This window comes from Oncorhynchus clarkii, chromosome 18 (genome assembly GCF_045791955.1).
Source record: "Oncorhynchus clarkii lewisi isolate Uvic-CL-2024 chromosome 18, UVic_Ocla_1.0, whole genome shotgun sequence".
NCBI lineage: Eukaryota > Metazoa > Chordata > Actinopteri > Salmoniformes > Salmonidae > Oncorhynchus > Oncorhynchus clarkii.
In genome coordinates this window covers 50,285,050-50,298,503 of record NC_092164.1, presented here as the reverse complement: position 1 = coordinate 50,298,503, position 13,454 = coordinate 50,285,050, and positions in this window count along the sequence as shown.

Below are 13,454 nucleotides of genomic sequence, written 5' to 3'. Positions count from 1 at the left end.
GAGGAGGAGGGAGGGAGAGAGAATAGTATAAGGGGAATGGGGAACGGGGGGCTGAGCAGTTAGCAGTGGTCCAGACGCTGACACATCTGTTCTGAGCATGCCAAGAAAGAAAAAAAGAAAGAAACAGGGGGGAAGTATGACTGTTCTCATTGGAGTGTAGTATGCAAGAGTGAGCCCAGCGCCTGATAGCCTGGTCCACCCTGTGATACACTGCAGTGTGATGGTTTGTTTCCTATAGTAACAACAAGGGCAGGGTAGAGTGACACACACACACATATATGTAAGCAAGCACACATGCATGCACACACACACACACACACACACACACACACACACACACACACACACACACACACACACACACACACACACACACACACACACACACACACAAACAGAAAGAGTTAGCAAGGTTTGAGTGGCAGCTGAAGTTAGAGTTGAATAAACAGTAGTCCTGATAACCCCAGGATTGACAAGGCCACCCTGATTTTCTTATCTCGTAGCCATAGACCGGGACTCTGGCCAAAGGCCAATAGAAACAGGGAAGACATTGTGGCCCAATCAGTGAAGAGAAAACATCCTGTGAACGATACAGAAAAAGCAGGGGAACCTATCAGGGGCTGGGGTAGGAGGCATATGAGGTAAGGGAGTGTGCTGGAGGTACTGTCTGTCTGTCACAGTCTGTGTGTGCGTGTGTGCTTGCGTGAATGTGCTATTCAGATGCATTATGTTGTGTATATATGAGTGTTCACAGACACCTCTGGCACCACTTGTTATTGAGGTCTTGGATGGCTGGGAGCTCGGCCCCATGAGGTACTGGGCTGTCCGCACCACCCTTTGTAGCACTTTGCGGTCAAGGGAGGTGCATTTGCCATACCAAGCAGTGATGCAGACAGTCAAGATGCTCTCGGTGGTGCAGCTGTAGAACTTATTGAGGATCCGATTGCCCACGCAAAATGTTTTCAGCCTCTTGAGAGGGAAGAGGTGCTGCTGGGCCCTCTGCACAACTGTGTGGGTGAGTGTGGACCATGTTAAGTCCTTAGTGATGTGGACGCCAAGGAACTGCTCTCCCATCTTTTTTCTATAGTCCACGATCAGCTCCTTGGTCTTACTGGCATTAAGGGAGAGGTTGTTGACCTGCTCCCTGTAGGCTGACTCATTGCCGTCGGTGATCAGGCCTACCACTGTCGTGTCTTCAGCAAACTTGAGGATGGTGTTGGTGCAGTGGAGGGGGTCTGGCGTGTCTGGGATGATGGTGTTAATGTGTGTCATGACAAGCCTTGCAAAGCACTTCATAATTACAGATGTGAGTGGTAGTCATTATTAAGGCAGGTTGCCTTGGAGCTCTTGGGAACAGGGACAATGGTGGTCAGCTTGAAACATGTTGGGATTACTGACTGAGACAAGGAGAGATTGAAAATGTCTGTGAAGACACTTGCCAGCTGGTCTGCGCAAGATTTGAGAATGAGGGAGGGCTTTGTATGTTTTCTGTGTGTAGAATAATAAATTTGAGAATGAGGGAGGGCTTTGTATGCGTTTCTGTGTGTAGGATAATAGATTTGAGAATGAGGGGGGGCTTTGTATGCGTTTCTGTGTGTAGAATAATAATAATAAGAGTTTTAGGGCCCCTAGTGGGGCAGGAGATGTGTTGCTAGAAGTGAGGTAGGATGGTTTTAACTCTCTTGGTAGATTAAAGGGTCTGCAGCTTACCATGAGGTATTCTGTATCAGGTGAGCAAAAGCTTGAGATTTCTTTCACACAAGTTGCTTTTTATCAAAATACTAAACTTACCCAAAGCCGTCGTCTGACCCTGCTGCTGCATGGAGAAACCACAGAGTACTACATGCATAGAGCGTCATAATCCAGACACGTTTCAGTAAGACAAAATATTACAGCTTTTCAACTTTCGATGATAGGAGACTTTCAAATGAAGCTCATCCATCTTATTCTTGAGTGACTGGACATTTGCCAAAGGAACGGAGGGGAGCACCTTCTCAGTTTTCTCTTCGCCTCAATTTCACCAGGACTCCACCTCGTCTCACACGCCTGCAGCGTTTTGGTATCCCATGGAACGAATGAATAGGGCCCATATGAACAGTGGAACAGCTGAGTTGGAGTTGAAGTCGTGTTTGATGTTGAAATCGAGGTTAGTAACTGTGGATCTGATGTCCAGAAGTGCTTGGCGGTCATAATATATGATAATAGTGTGACCTTTTTGTACAGAAAAAGTAAAGATAAACACAATAAAAGTCACTCTGTCTGCGCCATCTTGTGCTTCAGTGTGTGCATGTGTGTGCGCATGTGTGTGTACGTGCATGCGTGCTTGAATGGGATGGAACGGGTGTGTGCACTGTATGTTACTGTCTGTTGATGTATTGAATTGTGTCACAGGGCTTCCATTCCATCAATACCCTGGCTAAGTCCTGCTGATGTTTCTACTACCTCCACCACCACCACCTCCTCCAATGGCCTGTTCAAACACTGATTAGCAGCCGAGGTACATTACGTAAGGAGTTCAACAACACAGATGAACATTCCACCTCCTGAACGTCACTGACAGGCAGTCCGTGTTTTCGTGGGAGAACGGGGTGAGAGGTCACACAGGATTTCCTGGTTGGTAACAGTCGCAACTAGGCCTGGACTGCATCTCAAATGGCACCCTACTCCCTATTTAGTGCACTACTTTTGACCAGAGCCCTATCCTTGGTCAAAAGTAGTCCACTAAATAGCGAATAGGGTGCCATTTGGGATGCGACCCTGAACACAAACATGTTGATGGAGAGGCAGGAGGGAGACAGGAAGGAAGGAAGATAAAGACAGACAGGACGACCCTGAATGACGCAGCCATGCAGCACCCCCAAAATAAACCACTTTAAGCATCAGTCACCACATCACACTGTAGTGCTTCTTCTAAGTGCTTGGCTTTTTGTGGTGTATCAAGCCCTCTGATTCACAGTGATAACACAAACACACACACATGCCTACACACACACACGTGCGCACACACACGCACTCTCCACCAACAACCCGCTCACCTCTCCAATCTCTCTATCAAGTGGTGGCTGGCTGGGCACATCACTTCTTACAGTAGAGTGGCAGAGGGGAAATCAGCAACAATAAGCATCTACTACAGGTCTGATTTATCGATACTTCCTGTTTCTCTCTGTTTTTCCCACATTCCCCAGCAAGGACAGGAAGTCATCCTTTCAGGAAGTGGGAGACATGGAGCTTCCTGTCTTTGTTGGGCGGTGGGGAGTCTGTCAGAGGGGGGAGATAACACCCCAGGACAGAACAGAGGTGACGTTTGTTGTTTTTCTCCCTTCACAGAAACACACTGTGGGACAGCGCAGCCTTTGCAACCCCCCCCCCCCCCCCCCCCCCCCCCCCCCCACACACACACACACACACTAGGTAGGCCGTCATTGCAAATAAAAATGGTTCTGAACTGACTTCCCTAGTTAAATAAAGGTTAAATAAAAATGTTAAATATATGTATTTTTTAAACATACCCGCCCACACAAATTCAGTCTTCGTGTAGGGTTTGAGCATTATTCTGCAGGGGATATTGCCTGGAGTGACACCGCCACCTGGTGGTCTAATGGCCATGTGAAGGGACTGGGGTGATGAACTGGGCACGTATCCACAAAGCATCTCTGAGTAGGAATGCTGATCTAGGATCCATATAATCTTAGTCATTATTATCTAATAGGAAAAAGTGATCTTAGATCAGCACTCTGATATGCTTTGTGGATAGGGGCCCGAATCACCAGACAAGGTTGAAGTTCAATCAGTTTTTCACAAGGGGGCAATGTTACAGAAGGTCAAAAATGTGAAATACGTATGGTGTTGATATGATTGAGTGATTATCAGTCAGGATGCACTAGTCTCTGAAAGTCCCCCGCCTGTTGTAGAATAGGACCTTGTAGCAGCCGTAAGGGCAATGCAGCAGATTCAGATCAAATTCTTTATTTACAATGAAAAGAACAACTTATTCAGACCTACACTCAAACTGAACAGCATCAACAGTCCTGGGCCTGACTCAGGTGAAGAGATCACATACTAATTCATTATGAGTAATAGTAGCCTGGGACAGCCATGTCCGAACACCTGTGCTTACATTCTAAATAGAAGCCTAGGCATTTAGGGTATTCCCAAAAAACAAGATTTATAGTAGGCCATGTGAATAATATCTAACATTTAGTATGCTTTAAATGCCAGGATGTCATACTCATTTCAGCTTTTCACCTTGTAGAATCAGAGACGAAAGAGGAAGCGAGACATCCCTCTCCCTCATTTTTTTATGGTTCATATAGAGTCAATAAACTAAGTAGACCAGACACAGCTGCTATCCCATTCGTGTCTATGAGAGAGCTACCCCTTAAGTAGACCGGAAATTTAAAAATGTTTCAATGGTAAACGGCCTTAGTGTGACATCTTTGATTAATCCACAATCTTTCGTCGAATTCGCTGACCCACAATTTTCGAGAACCACGTCTGACATATAAGGCACAAGAGGCAATACAGTAATGCACAAGAGGCAATACAGTCACAGGGAAATGGCGTTGTTCAGCCTGACACACGTTTATGTTTCTCATTCACTTATTTCATTAACGCATGTTTCAGCTGCTTTCTCTGTATTGAGTTGACACAACCTACCAGTGTCAACTGTATTGAACAAATAGACAGTCATTTATACCCATAATCTCAGTATTTCCTCATTCTAAATAGTTTTTTTCCTGACCTGAGGATGCACCCTGCAAAGAATTTCAATAGCCAGGCTTCCATTCAACGTCAGGACAGGCCTGATGGAAACATACCTATAGACAATAACTCACAATTCTCTATGTTATCTGACAGAGAGTCATTTATGTTCTAGGCAAGCCTAGACAATACATTTCCATCCATACCAGTTGGCATTGCCAAAGACGTCTTTCATAACTTCCGCGTACCAGGTGTACTGTGAGACATTGTCACACGCAGGTGATATCATTTATTTTTGACATTTTTTATTTCCCCTTTATTTAACCAGGTAGGCCAGTTGAGAACAAGTTCTCATTCACAACTGCGACCTGGCCAAGATAAAGCAAAGCAGTGCGACACAAAAAACACAGAGTTACACATGGAATAAACAAACGTACAGTCAATAACACAATAGAAAAGTCTATATACAGTGTGTGCAAATGAAGTAAGATTAGGGAGGTAAGGCAATAAATAGACTATAATGGTGAAATAATTACAATTTAGCAATTAAACACTGGAGTGATAGATGTGCAGAAGATAAATGTGCAAGTAGAGCTACTGGGGTGCAAAGGATAAAAAATAAAAAATAACAATATGGGGATGAGGTAGTTGGGTGGGCTATTTACAGATGGGCTATGTACAGGTGAAATGGTGAGGGAGATATGAGGGAGATATGAGTCTCCAGCTTCAGTGATTTTTGCAGTTCGTTCCAGTCATTGGCAGCAGAGAATTGGAAGAAAATGCGAAATTGGCTTTGGGGGTGACCAGTGAAATATAACTGCTGGAACGCGTGCTGCTATGGTGACCAGTGAGCTGAGATAAGGTGGGGTTTTACCTAGCAAAGATTTATAGATTACCTGGAGCCAGTGGGTTTGGCGACAAATATGAAGCGAGGGCCAGCCAACGAGGGCATAGTATATGAGGAGTATGAGTGAGTAGTATATGAGGCTTTGGTGACAAAAAGGATGGCACTGTGATAGACTGCATCCAATTTGCTGAGTACAGTGTTGGAGCCTATTTTGTAAATGACATCGCCAAAGTCAAGGGTAGGATAGTCAGTTTTACAAGGGTATGTTTGGCAGCATGAGTGAAGGATGCTTTGTTGCAAAATAGGAAGCCGATTCTAGATTTCATTTTGGATTGGAGATGCTTAATGTGATTTCGGAAGGAGAGTTTACAGTCTAACCAGACACCTAGGTATTTGTATATATTCTAAGTCAGAACCGTCCAGAGTAGTGATGCTAGACGGGCGGGCAGGAGCGGGCAGCGATCGGTTGAAGAGCATGCACTTAGTTTTACTTACATTTAAGAGCAGTTGGAGGCTAAGGAAGGAGTGTTGTATAGCATTGAAGCTTATAAATGAAGTATCAATAGTAGTACACCTCAATGAGGTGGGTTCATAGTCCCTGATGGCGGGGGCCTAAATCTGGTTTAGTGAATCACGACCTTAAAGGTAACACTTTATATGAAGGGGGTATACATAGCGCATTCATAACACAAGAATCTGGTGGGAGTGAGCCCAATGATAGCTTGTGTTATTGACTGGGTTAGTCCTGCACACCACAATACCCTAGGCATTAGCTTTTGGAGCAAATGCAAGTCTTCATGTCTCAGTGAATGTTACTAAACATGTTACAATGACCAGGACCGGCTCCAGGCATTAGCGACATAAGCGTTCACTTAGAAATTCAGTTGGGGTCTCAACTTACTGTTGAGAGTTTGAATAGTGGAATACACAAGGTGCAAGCTCTAGAGTGGCACAGCAATCTAAGGCACTGCATCTCAGTACTCGAGGCATTACTACAGACCCTGGTTCAATTCCAGGCTGTATCACAACCGGCTGTGATTGGGAGTCCCATAGGGTGGCGCACAATTGGCCCAGCATCGTCCGGGTTAGGCCGTCATTGTAAATAAGAATTTGTTCTTAACTGACTTGCCTAGTTAAATAAATAAACTCAATAAACCATGTCAGATAACAATTTTTAGTTTGGTAAGGTAGTCTAGTCAGTTATCTTAACTTGTAGTAATCATGACTGAATACTGACCGGGCATGCAGGGCTCGTGCCCAGGGCCCCTGACCTCGAGGTGGCCTGTCATGCCAAATAATGTACCCCAGCCAAAAAGTGTCCCCCCTGCATCATAATGGTTTTCAATAAACTATTAGCGTCTGTTGCTATATGAATGGTGTGATGACCTAATGATTCGAATTTTGGAGATTATTACAGCCTAAATTACATTATTTTCATCATCGCTATGCAAATTTCGCTATGCAAATTTCTGTGAGAATGTCGCTGTTTTAACAAGTTTTGTTTAGTTAATAAAATGAAAACATTACTTCAAACTACTTTTGGGTACCTTGTTAACATGACAACATGAAATCCATGTCTTACATGTTGCTACGTTTCAGAAATGGCAAAGAAAACGTGTAATCTGCTTGACACATTAAAGTTACTTACCTTAGAGATGACAAAGTCAGCTAATTTCCACTCCATTCATATGCAAATCCATTTGATTCATACGCTGGCTTGTCTGGCTGCCATGTTTTTATTTTCACCTGCCCTTCGCTTATCTACACTGAAATATCATTTCGCATAGCTCATTAGTACACCCTTGTGGTTGAATCTACTGTTATATGTATCTATTGTTGGTCCTAGGACACAACAATGAATAATGTGCAACAAATAAATACCATCAAAGGATACCTTACAATAATGAACACCTTATGAAACAGCTGTGAAAGCCAACCTGGCAGTAATTTTAAGATTTTTTATACATAAACTTCCCCAATTTTTTTACAGTTGTGCCATTAAATCATTTTCACAGATTTGTTTGTACACTCACATGGCAATCCTAGACCCAAATACTGAATTCTGGTGTGTGGAATATAGAGTAGGTGGTTGCTGTGTGGGTGGGAGGTTCTGCCTGTCACTTGTTCTCAACAGGTGGAAGGGGGACTTGTAGCAGGAGACTGCAAAGTCCAGGCACTGCAGCTGCTCTCTTTGTTCTGAGTGTTTGCAGTGCTAGTGTTTTTAGTTAATCTGCGTATCAAATCAAATCAAATTTTATTTGTCACATATACATGGTTAGCAGATGTTAATGCGAGTGTAGGGAAATGCTTGTGCTTCTAGTTCCGACCATGCAGTAATATCTAACAAGTAATCTAACCTAACAATTTCACAACAACTACCTCATACACACAAGTGTAAAGGAAGGAATAAGAATATGTACATAAAAATATATGGATGAGCGATGGCCGAACGGCATAGGCAAGATGCAGTAGATGGTATAGAGTACAGTATATACATATTAGATGAGTAATGTAGGGTATGTAAATATTATATAAAGTGGCATTGTTTAAAGTGGCTAGCGATACATTTATTACTTCCAATTTTAATTATTAAAGTGGCTAGAGATGAGTCAGTATGTTGGCAGCAGCCACTCAATGTTAGCGATTGCTGATTAACAGTCTGATTGATTTGAGATAGAAGCTGTTTTTCAGTCTCTCGGCCCCTGCTTTGATGCACCTGTACTGACCTCGCCTTCTGGATGATAGCGGGGTGAACAGTCAGTGGCTCGGGTGGTTGTTGTCCTTGATGAACTTTATGGCCTTCCTGTGACATCGGGTGGTGTAGGTATCCTGGAGGGCAGGTAGTTTCCCTGGGGTGTCAAGTAGGGTCGAGGTGATATGGTTCTTGACTAGTCTCTCAAAGCACTTAATGATAACCGAAGTGAGTGCTACGGGGCGGTAGTCATTTAGCTCAGTTACCTTAGCTTTCTTGGGAACAGGAACAACGGTGGCCCTCTTGAAGCATGTGGGAACAGCAGACTGGAATAAGGATTGATTGAATATGTCCTTAAACACACGAATGCTCTGAGGACGCGGCTAGGGTTGCCGTCTGGGCTGGCAGCCTTGCGAGGGTTAACACGTTTAAATGTTTTACTCACATTGGCTGCAGTGAAGGAGAGCCCGCAGGTTTTGGTAGCGGGCCGTGTCGGTGGCACTGTATTGTCCTCAAAGCGAGCAAAGAAGTTGTTAAGTTTGTCTGGGAGCAAGACATCGTGGTCCGCAACGGGGCTGGCTTTCTTTTTGTAGTCTGTGATTGACTGTAGACCCTGCCACATACCTCTTGTGTCTGAGCCGTTGAATTGCGACTCTACTTTGTCTCTATACTGACGCTTAGCTTGTTTGATTGCCTTGCGGAGGGAATAGCTACACTCTTTGTATTCGGTCATGTTTCCGGTCTCCTTGCCCTGATTAAAAGCAATGGTTCGCGCTTTCAGTTTTGCGCAAATGCTGCCATCAATCCACGGTTTCTGGTTGAGGAAGGTTTTAATAGTCTCTGTGGGTACAACATCACCGATGCACTTGCTGATAAACTCGCTCACCGAATCAGCATATTCATCAATGTTGTTGTCCGACTCTATGCGGAACATATCCCATATCCACGTGATCGAAGCAATCTTGAAGCGTGGAATCCGATTGGTTGGACGAGCGTTGAACAGACCTGAGCATGGGCGTTTACTGTTTTAGTTTCTGTCTATAGGCTGGGAGCAACATAATCGAGTCGTGGTCAGATTTTCCAAAAGGAGGGCGGGGGAGGGCTTTGTATGCGTCGCAAAGTTAGAATAACAATGATCCAGGGTTTTGCCAGCCCGGGTCGTGCATTCGATATGCTGATAAAATTTAGGGAGCCTTGTTTTCAGATTATCCTTGTTAAAATCCCCAGCTACAATAAATGCAGCCTCAGGATATGTGATTTCTAGTTTACATAGTCCAATGAAATTATTTCAGGGCCATCGATGTGTCTGCTTGGGTGGGGGATATACATGACTGTGATTATAATCGAAGAGAATTCTCTTGGTAGATACAGTGCCTTGCGAAAGTATTCGGCCCCCTTGAACTTTGCAACCTTTTGCCACATTTCAGGCTTCAAACATAAAGATATAAAACTGTATTTTTTTGTGAAGAATCAACAACAAGTGGGACACAATCATGAAGTGGAACGACATTTATTGGATATTTCAAACTTTTTTAACAAATCAAAAACTGAAAAATTGGGCGTGCAAAATTATTCAGCCCCCTTAAGTTAATACTTTGTAGCGCCACCTTTTGCTGCGATTACAGCTGTAAGTCGCTTGGGGTATGTCTCTATCAGTTTTGCACATCGAGAGAATGACATTTTTTGCCATTCCTCCTTGCAAAACAGCTCGAGCTCAGTGAGGTTGGATGGAGAGCATTTGTGAACAGCAGTTTTCCGTTCTTTCCACATATTCTCGATTGGATTCAGGTCTGGACTTTGACTTGGCCATTCTAACACCTGGATATGTTTATTTTTGAACCATTCCATTGTAGATTTTGCTTTATGTTTTGGATCATTGTCTTGTTGGAAGACAAATCTCCATCCCAGTCTCAGGTCTTTTGCAGACTCCATCAGGTTTTCTTCCAGAATGGTCCTGTATTTGGCTCCATCCATCTTCCCATCAATTCTAACCATCTTCCCTGTCCCTGCTGAAGAAAAGCAGGCCCAAACCATGATGCTGCCACCACCATGTTTGACAGTGGGGATGGTGTGTTCAGCTGTGTTGCTTTTACGCCAAACATAACGTTTTGCATTGTTGCCAAAAAGTTCAATTTTGGTTTCATCTGACCAGAGCACCTTCTTCCACATGTTTGGTGTGTCTCCCAGGTGGCTTGTGGCAAACTTTAAACGACACTTTTTATGGATATCTTTAAGAAATGGCTTTCTTCTTGCCACTCTTCCATAAAGGCCAGATTTGTGCAATATACGACTGATTGTTGTCCTATGGACAGAGTCTCCCACCTCAGCTGTAGATCTCTGCAGTTCATCCAGAGTGATCATGGGTCTCTTGGCTGCATCTCTGATCAGTCTTCTCCTTGTATGAGCTGAAAGTTTAGAGGGACGGCCAGGTCTTGGTAGATTTGCAGTGGTCTGATACTCCTTCCATTTCAATATTATCGCTTGCACAGTGCTCCTTGGGATGTTTACAGCTTGGGAAATCTTTTTGTATCCAAATCCGTCTTTAAACTTCTTCACAACAGTATCTCGGACCTGCCTGGTGTGTTCCTTGTTCTTCATGATGCTCTCTGCGCTTTTGACGGACCTCTGAGACTATCACAGTGCAGGTGCATTTATACGGAGACTTGATTACACACAGGTGGATTGTATTTATCATCATTAGTCATTTAGGTCAACATTGGATCATTCAGAGATCCTCACTGAACTTCTGGAGAGAGTTTGCTGCACTGAAAGTAAAGGGGCTGAATAATTTTGCACGCCCAATTTTTCAGTTTTTGATTTGTTAAAAAAGTTTGAAATATCCAATAAATGTCGTTCCACTTCATGATTGTGTCCCACTTGTTGTTGATTCTTCACAAAAAAATACAGTTTTATATCTTTATGTTTGAAGCCTGAAATGTGGCAAAAGGTTGCAAAGTTCAAGGGGGCCGAATACTTTCGCAAGGCACTGTAATGCGGTCGGCATTTTATTATAAGGAATTCTAGGTCAGGTGAAGAAAAGGACTTGAGTTCCATGTTGTTATGATCACACCACGTCTCGTTAATCATAAGGCCCTTCTTCTTACCAGAGAGACCTTTGTTTCTGTCGGCGCGATGCGTGAAGAAACTAGGTGGCTGTATCGACTCTGATAACTTATCCCGAGTGAGCCATGTTTCCGTGAAACAAAGATCTGGGGAGGCCTAGTGGTTGGAGCGTTGGCGCGTTGGACTAGGTTGCAAGTTCAAACCCCCAAGCTGACAAGATGTCGTTCTGCCCCGACGGCCACTGTTCCTAGGCCGTCATTGAAAATAAGAATTTGTTCTTAACTGACTTGCCTAGTTAAAAAGGTTTAAAAAAATAATAAAGTGACAAATTGAAACTTTGGTTGTTCTCTGATATGATATGATTCATTGAAATCATAATAGTTTCAGAAATAATAGAATGTGATTGATAAACAAAAGACTTGCCCAGCTGTCCACCTCCTTAACAATTCCCTGTCAGAAGATGCGTAGGTTGATTTTGGCAAAGCTGCGCTTTACTCCGAAATGGCCAGCATGCATCTCGATCAGCACAGCCTCCTTCTCCTCCGTAATAAAAATCACCCTCCTGTGTGGCTGCCAATCCTTCCCGTGTAGGTACATGCGATTGCCTAACAAGTTGGAAGAGATGAGTACATTTGCACTGCTGTCTTTCTTTCTCTGTTTCTCTCTTTCCATCTCTCTGTCTTCCACTCTTTCCACATCTCTTTCTCCCTCTCTCACTTTCATCCTTTCATTCTCACATTTTTCCTCTCTCTCCAACCCCGTCTCTCTCTGTGCTTGTCTAGCAAAGTTACCTAGTTAAAGGCATTTGGAATTACCATATTTTACTTGATTGATCAGGTTCAACTTATAGCTAGATACCTCAATATGACAGACATATACCTACCTATATCAGTGGAGGCTGCTGAGGGAGGACGGCTCATAACAATAGCTGGAATTGAGTCAATGGATGTTCTGCCCACTCCCGCTCCCCCTCCCTGGCGCAAAAATTGTGTTGAAAAATGGTTGTACATAGCTAAATCCATCAAGTTATCTAATAAAAGTTAACTGCTTAACGTTACCCTGAATTGTGAATTTCTCTTAATGTTGCGTCTCTTGTCGAGATCAGTGGTGCCTTCATAGTACTTTGCCTGGTTGGAAATATAAAAGAAAGTCTCCTTGAGGGATGCAAGCTAACTTACATACAAACAGAAAGCTACAATTACAGTAGCTAGCTAGCGTTAGCTAAATAAACTGTCTGGCAAGCTAGCTGACTAGGCAGGCTGAGGTAAATAAGTATAGTAGCTAGCAACTTAAATTTAAAAACAGCTTAAATGATTTCTTCCTATTTAACAATATGTTCTTATATAAAGACAAATATATGGTAAAGAAAGAGGGTTCTCTTTACGCAGGTAGTCACTGTCAAAAACACAGTCCTTGGAGAGAAATTCTGAGGTAATAATTTTGCATGGACTGAGCAAGCTATTATTAGGTGAAAAGAACTAGAACTGCCCACGTCCTCAGTCCTTCGCTACCGCTACCAGGTAAAAATAGAGCCAAGCAACCAGCATAGCAACGGACGCTTTGGTTCATTACATAACCCAGTCAGCATTTTGCAAGTTCTAGCAACAGCCCTAGCAACGGAAGCTAGAACTCATTGAATCCCATTGTGACACAGTGGGGACACTATCTGGCATGACAGGCCCCTATTTTTTAAAATTTGATTTCACCTTTATTTAACCAGGTAAGCTAGTTGAGAACAAGTTCTCATTCGCAACTGCGACCTGGCCAAGATAAAGCATAGCAGTTCGACACATACAACAACACAGAGTTACACATGGAATGAACAAAACATACAGTAGAAATACAGTTGGAAAAAAAAGAAAACAAAGTCTATATACAGTGAGTGCAAATAAGGTCAAATAATTGAGTTAAGGCAATAAATAGGCCATGGTGGCGAAGTAATTACAATATGGCAATTAAACACTGGAATGGTAGATGTGCAAAATATGGATGTGCAAGTAGAGATACTGTGGTGCAAAAGGAGCAAAACAAATAAATACAGTATGGGAATGAGGTATACAGATGGGCTATGAACAGATGCAGTGATCTGTGAGCTGCTCTGACAGATGGTTCTTAAAGTTAGTGAGGGAATCTCCAGCTTCAGTGATTTTT